Genomic DNA, 8,067 nt, shown 5'->3' on the forward strand with positions numbered 1-8,067 from the left:
TTATTGCAACTGGAAGCATACAATCTGCAAAGAAACGAAAACTGCATCTTATTTTCACTATAACTGCAGACGGGTATTTGACTATATATGCATCCATGTGTGTATATAGGGAGAAAGGGTTATATATCTCTGGCATACTTTTATAGTGAGATAGATAGAGAGAGAGAGAGAGAGAACAAGAGGGTGTCTCTGGTTCCTTAAGCAAAAACACTGCAGTAAATTTAAATTTATTCTGTATGAATATATGTCTATGCTGAGTTGATATCTCTTTTGTCTTAAATTAGTACTACAACTTCCATGCAATGAAATCACAGTGAAAAAAACTAGGAAGCCTGAGAAGTTATTGATTAAGTCTAAGTAAATTAAGTCTCAGTAAATTAATGGATTAAGCAGGGCTCTTGATTAATCTTCTTATTTCCCTAATTCTTATCTCTTTTCCCCTTCCACCCCCCTCTCACCCACCTAATAGATATGTGAGTGTCTCGGCATGTGTCTTACCCACTCCATGTTTCCGACTATAACAGCTTCAAACACTTTTACCCTTAAAACTTTAGTTGGAAGTCAGACTCTGGACATTGATCTGTGGATATAGGCTGTTGACCTACAGATACAGAAACAGAGACTGTCTCTCCTTAAACCCCCAGCTCACTGCAACACTGGCTGCTGCAAGATTCCAGTTGTCTGAGTGATGGCTAACGAGGAAGCCACTGGTTTTGAAAAGCAAATTTCAACTTATGTCCATTTCCCATCGGCCATTTCACTGCAGAATAGATGACATAATAAGATGGGAAAATCAAAGCAAAATTTAAAATTCTATATGGACATTAGAAAAACTCTGAATTAGGGAGTCCCCTGGTGGTCTAGTGGTTAGGATTTGGAGCTTTCACTGCCGTGGCCCGGGTCCAATCCAGCAAGCATGTGGCCGGCCGGGGCGGGGGCAGTGGGGACGACTTGATTGTTCTTTTACTTTTTCTCTTTACCTTTTCTTCCTTTTCCCCCATGTGACTTTAATTTCCATATCATAATAAGTACCTTAATGTTTGCACTGAAACAATATTTCCATTTTTTAATTTTTGTTGATGATGTGTGATATATTAAAAATAGGGACAACTATATAAACTCATATGTTGTTTTAAAATTCTTATTCTAAATTCACTCAAGTACAATTTTTGAGTAAATAAAAACATAGAGCCAAAGTAGTAATACCACCCAATTCTGAGAGACTAAGAATGATGTGAAAAATGCAGGTTTCACTACAACTTTATGTGGTACGCTAGCAGCTACAGAAATGCTTTATTTCTTAAATGGCAAACTTTTTAAATTAAATATTAAAAATACTAAAAAGATATAAAAGACATTGCTAACGTTTGTTTACGCCTTGTTTCTCTGGCTGACTAGATTATTCATCTTAAGTTAATTAGCTTTTTCTCTTGCTATCATTATGTTGCTGACTCAGTTGACCCCTCTCAAAATAGAACTGGCTGACTTCTTTTTAAAAGTATGTATATTAGTTTAGATCATTTTGTTGATTGAGTCTCAAAAAAAAAATTAGTTAACTTAAATTTTTCAGTACTATACTTAACTTCTTTCTCTCTTTTGTGTCTTATTTTTATTTTTTGTTCTTGACTATATCTATATATGGTATGAAAAAAATGGAGCAACAGAGTTAAGAAAATTATTTCTGCTGCTTTTATCAAGCTGTCCAGAAGACCAGTGGACCACTGCTATGGATTGAAGGCAATTTGTATGACTGGGATTGGCCCTGCCACCATCTTGGCTCAGAATCCACGTTCATCATGGCCCTGGGTAAACCACGTGATGACTTAGTGCTATAATCATGGTGTTGCTAAGGCCCTTGCCAAGGATTTCACTATCTGAAACAATAGAAATAATACTTCTATCTATTTTTTCCTTCCCCTTAATCTAAAGGGGAAAATTGCAAAAATTATCAGTAAAGGAAATCTAATAAGAGCAAAGTTCTTTTCTAAGCCTTTAAAGAGTGATTCCATTTTGATGAAATTCTTGGTGAAACATTTTCTACAGCTCTAAGCAAAAGTCAAGATGAGCCAAAGTGTTTTGATTTAATGCAGTTTTCTTTTCCTGAGATGTGATACAGTGAAATAAGGTTTTGGATATGCAAAATACACAGCATGATGAATAAATACATAAAACATATGTAAAATGTTCTCAGGTATTGTTACCATAATTAGAGTCTAAAATTTGGTAGCTTTCCGTTTTTTTCCTTTCCTCTTAAGACAACGTACCTTTTTATTTAATTCCTGTGGTTTTTCAGAAACTCTTTTTATAGCTTTCTAGATCTCTTCAAATTTCATATGGAATTTTACAAAGTCATACTCATGTTCAATTAAACACTTTAAATTAAAATCTCCCTACGCATCTGTTAGGCCCAATATGTATCAAACAAAATATTCAGGGTGTTTACAAATGGATTTAATTACCTGCATTTACTCTGATCTCTTTCTCCTTTTCCTTCTCCTTCCTAACCTCTCTTTCCCTCTCCTCTTTCTCTGCACCGCCGCACACACCAGTTCTGTTTCTCCCTCTGTCTGTCTCTCTCCCTCTGTCTTTTGCTCTCTCTTTCTCAACTTCAGAATTTTAAAATGAGCTATACTAGTGCCAGGGTTTTTGTTGTTAAATCAGGTAGACTGTCCTATGATTCTTAGAATTGAAAAGAGAATTAGATGATCTCATCAGAAAAAAAATTATTAAAAATGTGAAATATATTAAATATTGCTTTATTAGAGCAACCAAGACCCTTTAAACTTCTAGGGAAAACTTTGATGCACTAATTTATTACAATGACTCAGAAAGAAGTATTCTTTTCAAAATGACTTAAGGAAATTGTCAGAGAATGTGAAAAGTACTAATACAATAATACTCTTGTAAGAATACATTTAAAGATGCAAACAATGACTTTGACTTTACTTGGGTTAGAGGATTTACACATATTTTAATAATATATAGGAAATTTACTTCCAAAAGTTGATTTTGGAAAAAAATTCATATGCTTCAACTGAAATCAAAATTTAACCTCTACAGAAATCCAATATTGTTGCACATATTTTTGATAAATTTTCATTTTTATATTTTTATGGAGGACTAGCATCTTACTAAGAGTCTAGCCCTCTTTATCAGCACCCACAACACTGCACGATGCCACTGATTTTGCATTTATCTGAATACTTTACAAACTGCACTTAGTGCACTGCTGCTTTAAACATGCAAGTATATTTTGAAAGATCTAAGGTGAAAGAAAATACATTAAGCAAGGCTTTCTTTTAAGAATAATCTACCTTGAATCTTATACCCCTGTGCAATGACAAATAACAGCTGAATCCTGCAAAATATTTATTTACTATATCAAATCAGCATGTGACTTCATTCCTAGAAACAGATCAACACCGGTTTTTGTATTGAGGTGCTCCTATGTTGGGTGCATAAATATTTACAATTGTTATATCTTCTTCTTGGATTGATCCCTTGATCATTATGTAGTGTGCTTCTTTGTCTCTTGTAATAGTCTTTATTTTAAAGTCTATTTTGTGTGATATGAGAATTTCTAAGCCAGCTTTCTTTTGATTTCCATTTGCATGGAATATCTTTTTCCATCCCTTCAATTTCAGTCTGTATGTGTTCCTAGGTCTGAAGTGGGTCTCTTGTAGACAGCATATATATGGGTTTTGTTTTTGTATCATTCAGCCAGTCTATGTCTTTTGGTGGGAGCATTTCATCCATTTACTTTTAAGGTAGTTATCGATATGTATGTTCCTAGTACCATTTTCTTAGTTGTTTTGCGTTTGTTATTGTAGGTCTTTTCCTTCTCTTGTGTTTCCTGCCTAGAGAAATTCCTTTAGCATTTGTTGTAAAGCTGATTTGGTGGTGCTGAATTCGCTTAGCTGTTGCTTGTCTGTAAAGGTTTTAATTTCTCTGTCAAATCTGAATGAGATCCTTGCTGGGTAGAGTAATCTTGGTTGTAGGTTTTTCCCTTTCATCACCTTAAATATGTCTTGCCACTCCCTTCTGGCTTGCAGAGTTTCTGCTGAAAGATCAGCTGTTTATCTTATGGGGATTCCCTTGTGTGTTATTTGTTGTTTTTCCCTTGCTGCTTTTAATATTTTTTCTTTGTATTTAATTTTTGATAGTTTGATTAATACGTGTCTTGGCATGTTTCTCCTTGGATTTATCCTGTATGGGACTCTCTGCACTTCCTGGACTTGATTGACTATTTCCTTTCCCATGTTAGGGAAGTTTCCAACTCTAATCTCTTCAAGTATTTTTCAGTCCCTTTCTTTTTCTCTTCTTCTTCTGAGACCCCTATAATTCGAATGTTGGTGCATTTAATGTTGTCCCAGAGCTCTCTGAGACTGTCCTCAATTCTTTTCATTCTTTTTTCTTCATTCTGCTCTGCAGTAGTTATTTCCACTATTTTATCTTCCAGGTCACTTATCCGTTCTTCTGCCTCAGTTATTTTGCTATTGATTCTTTCTAGAGAATTTTTAATTTCATTTATTGTGTTGTTCATCATTGTTTGTTTGGTCTTTAGTTGTTCTATGTCCTTGTTAAACATTTCTTGTATTTTCTCCATTCTCTTTCCAAGATTTTGGATCATCTTTACTATCATTACTCTGCACTCTTTTTCAAGTAGACTGCCTATTTCCTCTTCATTTGTTTGGTCTTGTGGGTTTTTACTTTGCTCCTTCATCTGTTGTGTGTTTCTCTGTCTTCTCATTTTGCTTAACTTACTGTGTTTGGCGTCTCCTTTTTGCAGGGTGCAGTTTCGTAGTTCCCACTGTTTTTGGTATCTGCCCCCAGAGGCTAATGTTGGTTCAGTGGGTTGTGTAGGCTTCCTGGTGGAGAGGCCTGGTGTCTGTGTTCTGGTGGATGAGGCTGGATCTTGTCTTTCTGGTGGGCAAGTCCATGTCTGGTGGTGTGTTTTGGGGTGTCTGTGTACTTAGTATGATTTTAGGCAGCCTTTCTGCTAATGGGTGAGGTTGTGTTCCCTCCTTGCTAGTTGTTTGGCATAGGATGTCCAGCACTGTAGCTTGCTGGTCATTGAGTTGATCTGGGTCTTAGCGCTGAGATGGAGATCTCTGGGAGAGCTTTCGCCATTTGATACTACATGGAGCTGGGAGGTCTCTGGTGGACCAATGTCCTGAACTCGGCTCTCCCACCTCAGAGGCCCAGGCCTGACACCCGGCCGGAGAACCAAGACCCTGTCAGCCACACGGCAAACATGTTGCGTGTGGTGCCAAGTCTCTGGTCCCGCAATAAAATTTCTGGGTGATAAAAATGTCTCTTATTGTAGTCAAATGTAGCATTAAATACATTTCTTTTCTTCTTTTATGTTTTTTAAAATTTTTTATTGGAGTATAGTTGATTTACAATGTTGTGTTAGTTTCATGTGTACAGCAAAGTGAATCAGTTATACATACAGATATATCCACTCTTTGTTTTTTTTTTTTTGGATTCTTTTCCTATATAGCCATTACAGAGACTTCTTTTATGCTTTATGGAAGTTTCTAGAAAGGGAAAAAAACCTGAAGATTAAAATCAATACCCAATGCTTTTTATTTTGAGAAGAGTAGGCATATTTTACATTTCCACTCATTCATTTACATGAAACCGACATATAAACTACCTACATTCATGACCTTCATTCCTTTATTGGAAAAAAAAGACAAAACTGAGAGTCCTCCATGTCACTGGGACTAAGCTAGGCCTTTGGGGAAACAGATACAAAAGACGTATTTTTGGTTTTCCAGTTCTTAGACCAGAGTGGGAGAAGCACATACAATTATAAGGCAAAGATAAGTCAAGAGCATGGCAAACTAGGGACTTCCCTGGTGATGCAGTGGTTAAGAATCCGCCTGCCAATGCAGGGGACATGGGTTCGAGCCCTGGTCCGGGAAGATCCCACATGCCGTGAAGCACCTAAGCCCGTGCACCACAACTGCTGAGCCTGTGCTCTAGAGCCCACAAGCCACAACTACTGAAGCCCATGTGCCACAGTTACCGAAGCCCGTGCATCTAGAGCCTGTGCTCTGCAACAAGAGAAGCCACCACAATGAGAAGCCCGCGCACTGCAACCAAGAGTAGCCCCTGCTCACCACAACTAGAGAAAGCCCGCACGCAGCAACGAAGACCCAACGCAGCCAAAAATAAATAAATAAATAAATTTATTTAAAAAAAGAAAAAAAAGAGCATGGCAAACTGGACTCGAAGCATTTAACTCTGATTGGCAGAAATTAAAGTTTCACAGATAAAGTCACATCTTAATAATCAAATAGGCATTAAACATCAAAGGACAGACAGAAATTGTGGTCATCTGCAAAGACACAGAAGCTGAAGGAACTTTCCTGCAGGGCACTGAGAGATGCAAGAGAGCCTCACGGGTGAAGACACGAGAGTCTGGTCTTATAACCCAGCCTCAAAGTTTGGATTTGACCCTCAAAGTAAGAGAAAGCCATTAGAGAATTTTTAAAAACTAATACTGCATAATGAACTTAATGCATTAAAATTTTTTTCCCTGGCAGCAGGAGACAACACAGATTGAGGGAAGTAAGGCAGGAAGGGACTGTCGCATTGATGAGATATAATGAGAGTCTGAACAAATGAGACAGCAAATGAGACAGAGGAAAGGAGTGAACTGGAGAAATATTATGATGTAGAATTAACGGGTCTTGGTTATTTTTCTGAGTATGACTGATAAAGACAAGTGAAAGGCAAAAAGAAAAAGACAAAAAAAAAAAAAAAAAAGACAGAAAGGAATCTTGGTTTTCCAGAGTGAGCAGTCATCAAATAAAGAAGCCAGGAAGAAGAAAGAATAGACTTGGGACCATGGCCAGCCTGTGCCCACTTAGAGAAGTTAGCAGGCATCCTGGGGGTGACACCTCCTGACAGCATGGTGTGTGCTACTAGTTAGGATAACATTAGCTGCTCTAAAAGGTAGACAACAAAATCTCAACAGAATTTTACTTTTTGCTCCCTTTAACATTCGGTGGGCACCTCTGCCGTGGCGAATTCCAAGGCCCAGGCTTTTTTCTTGTCCTTCTGCCATATCAATCCAGGTGAAGGGGACAATGTGGGAAAGTTACATCCACTTTCGAAACACGACGATGATGACTGCTTTGGAAAAGAAGACCTCTGGGGGGAAATGAGTAATCTGGGGGCAGATCGCCCTGAAGGACAAAGAAGGCTAAAGGGAGACGTCATTTTTCCTTAAGCATCTGTCAGGGTCAGGCGTTGTTCATAATTCATTTCTGGGTCTCACAACAAGCCTGCATAAGACGTGCTTTTTAACCTAACTTTTTGAAGGTGGCTCAAGTCTCAGAGAGAGTGTGGAAATGGATCAGGGTCACACAAATAGTCAGCGCCTGTGCTTGGGCTCAAATGTGATTTTTCTAACACCAGGCCCTTCTGCTTCTCCTTACAGAGCACTTAGTACAATCCTGCTCTCAGTCTGCGAGGAGGCCCAGGTAGATGAAATTGTTTAACATTCAATTTTAGCTTTAAATAATAAAAATAAATTGCATTTTTAATTGTCAAGAATATCTGAGAAATATAGTAAAATTGTCTGGTGAAAGAGTTTTCTATTTTTCCGTTCTTGCCTTTTGGTCCTCAAGGTTAGAGAATTTATAAAGTGTTCTAACCACAGATTTATAGTCATCGATCCTCTTAGAATGAAAATTTGGGTTCAATACTGATTAAATATGATCATACCACATGGCTGCGGAATTCCTAAGTAAACCAGTTGACATTAATTGAAATAAACTACCATAGTGTTCAGGGCGCTGGTCAAGATGAATAATAGATATTATCTCCTATTTTGACAAGTTTATAACAGTGAAACCTACAGGCACATGGCTGAAAGGGAATTGGAAACCATACTTCTCACTTTATGTACTCTGTCTGTTATTGGCAAAGGACCAAATTATCTTTGTGCCCAATGGTTTAGTGATTAGGATTCATTCTCTCAAAATTGATAGAGAAAATTGCTGTTCTCCAGAGGGAAATATATTAAAAGAGAGAACACTCGTGATATTACTA

Source organism: Balaenoptera physalus, assembly GCF_965194825.1.
Source record: "Balaenoptera physalus genome assembly, chromosome: 18".
In the NCBI taxonomy this organism is placed as follows: Eukaryota; Metazoa; Chordata; class Mammalia; order Artiodactyla; family Balaenopteridae; genus Balaenoptera; species Balaenoptera physalus.